The sequence below is a fragment of the Cupressus sempervirens genome, chromosome 7 (assembly GCF_028749045.1).
Source record: "Cupressus sempervirens isolate cs-2001-9-10 chromosome 7, ASM2874904v1, whole genome shotgun sequence".
Taxonomy (NCBI): Eukaryota; Viridiplantae; Streptophyta; class Pinopsida; order Cupressales; family Cupressaceae; genus Cupressus; species Cupressus sempervirens.
Genome location: NC_143124.1, coordinates 217,232,921 through 217,238,184, shown reverse-complemented (window position 1 = coordinate 217,238,184; position 5,264 = coordinate 217,232,921). Strand labels below are relative to the sequence as shown.

Here is a 5,264-nt window from a genome sequence, read left to right as displayed (position 1 = left end):
ATATTGGACTTATTTAAGGTGCCTAGAAATCATGTAAAAACATAAAATGCAAATATGTGCAAAAAATGTAAAATTGTCAAAAAAGTTGTTGGCATTTTTTTGCAAAAATGAAAAGTTTTGGAAGATGGAAAGTTATCCATCTTTGATGAACTCTTAGAAGAGGTGAAAGGTCATGTGTTTTTATTAGAACAATACATTGTCATGTAGAAGACAGAGTTGAGATGTGGAGAAAGGAAGGGAAGATGTGGAGAAAGGAAGGGAAGGGTCAGGTGTATAGTATTATGTAATAATAATCAATTTTTTGTGAAATATTGTTGATGTGTTGTCATTTGATTACAATCCTTATTCTTCTCTAATGTCTCATGGTTATGATGACTCTTAAAATTCCTAGATATATGATAATGAAGGCTACTATTATTATTGATGTCTGAGAAGAATTCCCAGCTCGCAATTCCAGGCTGGCAGACGAAGTCAGCATTGCCGTCACGTACAATTTATCACTCAACTGATCAGAATAGGTCACTTGGTATCCATCGGCTGGCACGACTAAGTCCTTATCGTGCGTGTAATAAAACATGCACATCGAATCCTCCGTAATTGCAAGCGCACTACCGGACTTATACCAACTTATTTAGTATTTCCCTAGCTAGAAGAAACGCACGATGAGTGAAATCAGACACGTCGGCGGTGGATGTGCTGAGTGGCAGAGCCACGTACGAGCTCTCCACCCAATCGTTCCACGTCACGATCTCCAACAGAGGTGGGTTTAGATTTATGAGCTGCTGCCATCTTTTGATCCAGAGTCCCGGACCCTGGTAATTGCCCTTCACTTGATAGTTACAGTTACTGAGATCCTTGTTCTTGCAGGCGTCAGAGCAACAAGAACCCGCGATGTTCTTGAAGAACCAGGGGTTCGGGCTTGCCATGTAGAATTTCGCCACGTCATTGCAGGCGCTTAGATAGTTCTCGTCTTTGGTAACGTTGGGTTTCTGGAAATCGGGGCTGAAGTAGGGCCACGCTGATGTATCCCACGCAAAGAGCCCATCGATAACATCGGTGTACGTCTCGGCCGTGCCACGGACTCCCCAGTAGGAGCCGTCAGTGGGGAAGAAGGGAATGAAGAAGAATTTGTCCTTTCCACCAGCGTTCTGAAAGACGGCCTTCCATCCGTCGAGAGCAGACGTGTAGTTGTATTCTGCCCACTAGTAGTCATCGCTGCCAGCCAGGCGGTGAACAAGGGTTTGTCATTGTACGTCATCTTGTTGGGGTGGGACTGGTATTTAGTAAGCATGGTGAGGAGCTGAGCGGGCGTGAGGTTGCCTTTGGCGTCGCTGTGTATGTCAGCGGAGAAGAAGATCTTGAAAGAGGAACCCACTTCTTTCGCGGCCTGGTACATGTTGTCTGCAAGTGATTCGCGCCACACGTTGCTGTTGAGGGCGAAGGCGTCGATGCCTTTGCTCTGGGCGAGTTGGATCTCCTGCTTGAGGACGTCTATGGTGTCGTTGGCGTAGAGCATGTAATGGGCGAACACCAGCCGTGTATCTGTCACCCGCGAGGGACGGATGGAAAGGAATGAGAGAACTAAGAGTTAAAGAAACAGCTTCATTGTTGCACAGCTTAAAACACAATGATACTTTCTTTTTTCTTGGTTGTATACGTAGAGGGAAATCGATAGATTGTGCGATCCCCGCGGGAGGGATCAATTGTAGGGATTTCATATAGGTTTGACATCTGGTTGTAATTGGCATTGACGAATGACTTTGGTGGCCAGCGGCTCATGATGAAGCACGTTGTTGGGCGCCGACGTTTTGTTTTGACCTCATAATTGAGTTGACATTAACGACTTAGCCAATGTCGAGAAGGTCTTGGAAGTGACGGTCACCGGTGTCTTTCTACACTAGGTGCGCCTTGAAGAAAATTAAAACTAGCAGTTGCAACGGGAGGTGTACCCTTGGGTACACCAAAGCAATCTTTACTGGATGCATTTTACAGTTGCATGAAGGCTGGTGAGATGCATGTGCAGGATTTTGATGTGAGTGGCAGCTGTAGCGGGCTTGGTGTGAATAGGTGGTAGGTATTGGTTTTGACGAAGCATTCCGAGGTGCATCGCTTGATTGGATCAAAGAGAAGAAAGGTATTGCTAGGTCCTGATGTTCATTACCATAGAGAAAACATTAAGATATTAAGTATGATTATGAATTAATCATTTTAGATTGTAGCTGATCTAGCCAAGGAATATGACCATTATATTTGTTGTTACTACAGCTTGTGTTGCAATGATTTTTTAAGTTACAACCCAAAGCAGGCTATTCTCCTCTGGTCACAATTATAGAATCTCAAAGGATTTGATCAATATGCTTTAATTAGTTTTAAGTTCGAGGCACACAGAGGTGACAGACATGTTGAAATTATTAATCACTTGAATTAAAGATGAAGTAGATGAGCTCATAACTCATTGATACGTGGAACGTTGGGGCTTGGTATAGACCATGTAATAAATAAGATAAGCCTGATAAATCAGATCCCAAAATCCTAACAAAGGCTTCCTTATACCGACTTGTTGTAAACAAATATATTATAAAAAGTAATAACAATGCAAATTTCCATCGAAACTGCCTTGAATAGTTTGGATGCCAGTGTCCTTCCTTTACGGATAAAAACATGTCGTAATTGTTATGTAGGAAAATGCTTTAAATTATTTACATCAGAGAATATATATATTGCAAATATGCAATAACATTTAACAAGCTTTTGACATGTCACAATTGTTATGTAAAAAAATACTTGTGATTATTTACAATAGAGAATAAATATAATGAAAATATGTGATAAATTAATGAATCAATCTTCCATCAAAACTACCTTGAATTATTTGGATGCAAGTATTCTTTATGAATGAAAACATGTCGTAATTGTTATGTAGGAAAGTGCTTGTAATTATTTACATTGGAGAATATAGATAATACAAATATGCGATAACATTTAATGAGCCTTTGACATGTCATAATTGTTATGTAGGAAAATGCGTGTGATTATTTAAAACAAAAATTAATAATAACAATGCAAGAGCAAGGATCAAATTAATGAATCAACCGCCCATCAAAACTACCTTAAATAGTTTGGATGCAAGTATCCTTAATGAATGAAGACATGCTGTAATTGCTTGTAATTATTTACATTAGTGTAATATTTAATGGAAATATGTGATGACATTTAACAAACCTTTGACATGTCATAACAATTATGTAGGAACATGCTTGTGATTATTTACAACAAAGAATATATATAATGCAAATATGTGATATCATTTAATGAGCCTTTGACATATTGTAATTGTTATGTAGGAAACTACTTGTCATTATTTAGAGCAGAATGCAACTATGTGATAAGAAATTGTAAGCTTGGACTGCATAATCTTTACTAGTATCTTCCTAGGCCGTGCAAAAGTTGGGAACTTTGTCACTGTAATTGGATTGCATCATTGTTATGTGGGTTCGATCATGTCAAACTAGTAGAGATGCTCAATTGTGCGACACTGGACACCCCATTATCTAGTTATAAGATCTTGTGTTGGGTAGAATGTACAATTGGCCAATGTCCATGTAGGTTTCTTGTCCTAAACAATCATGGGTAGTCATTCCTCTAGTGGAAATGCTAGGAAATTGCATTTTGGACCCCATCTTTGTACATTTTTTTGGTTCCATGGGGTGCTTGATTCAGATGCAAATTTTAGATGGTAGATGCAATTGTGGAAGTGCAATTCTTGTAGACCAATGTCATTTGTTTGGGGCATGTGGAACATCTTTTCCAACCACATATTTCCTAATCCTTCTAGAAGTTTGGTGTATTCCAGTTCTAATGGTATTGATGTTGGTTGGAACCATAACTCGCTTGGTATCTAGTGCATTTTTGGTTGATTACAGGTTCTACAAATTACCATTTCTAATTTGCATGGATCTCTATAGAGGTGACTAAAATTATACATTGGCAATGTCTAGAAAGTTATTGGTCTCATTTGTTGTTGGGTCTATTGTGTTGTTATTCCTATAGATGTTTCTTATTAGTGGATGTTGTGGAGGTCCACGTGTTCCAAGAAGTTGCTAAGCATAACTGTCCTCCTTTACAACATATCTGTACAACTCAATAGGCAACTCAATAGGGGAACCATAAGCAAGGATTTTGCATTGTTGTTAGAAATGTACTCAATAGGTAGGGTAACTCATTAAACATGAATAAGAAAAGAAACTAAATAGTTATATGCAACTTACAAAATAATCAAATCACATAGTTTAGCCTCATCCTTCTATGGTATGTGCTTTGTATATAGCCATCATGGTCAGTATCAAGTTGTCAATTCACCAACTAAATAATTGTTTAGAATCTCTATAATGCTCATTAATTGATGGGCATGCAAAATAAATATATGTAAATAGGTCCTTCAAAATATTCAGATATACATACATACATACATACATACATACATACATATATATATGTATATATATATATATATATATATATATATATATATATATATATATATATATATATATATATATATATATATATATATATATATATATATATATATATATTCATCTACAAGAAACATGTTCATCTATAGCTCCAAAAGTAGTTTGTAGAAGCTATTAATAAAAATTGGTCCTTGATGGTACAAAGTGCCTCATTGAGCATCAACTATAATCTATTACAAGAATATTTTCATTGTTAAAAAAGAGAAAAACAATAGACATATATTGCACTAGTATTCAAGATGATAACTAAAACAACATAAAATCCAATTCAGATAGGCCTTTACAAATGGTTGGAGGAAAAACAATTCTTTAGTCAAAGATTTACGACATAGAAAAAATAAATCAATCTTCAAGATGATAATGAAGAAGAGAATGAGATGCAAGAAATGTCTACTTCAATTCAAATTCCACATTGGTTAGGCCTTCAAGCATATGGTTTTCTTTAATCATATGACTAGAAATCTAGAGCTTTGTAGCATTGATTAATTAAATTTAAACGTGTTCTATGTGCTATACTAGGCTAGGAATTATTTTTTTTGGTTTCGGCCTCAACCCTACTTGGTTGTTTCCCACCCTAAGCTTTGTAAGGAGATATTGTCCACTAAATTTTGTAGCTATATAAATCCCACAAAGGATCCACTTACAAGAGAACTAGTTGGATAGGGACTTGTGGAAAGATAGGTGAGAGATGGACTCAACCAAGGAAAATCATGAATCCTTCTTTCTATA

General features: G+C 37.0%; 1 pseudogene; it reads right to left on the bottom strand.

Moving 5' to 3' along the window:
* Nucleotides 1-352: 352 nt before the first annotated feature.
* On the bottom strand, nucleotides 353-1,588 carry LOC149546272 (glucan endo-1,3-alpha-glucosidase agn1-like; annotated as a pseudogene).
* Nucleotides 1,589-5,264: the final 3,676 nt, after the last annotated feature.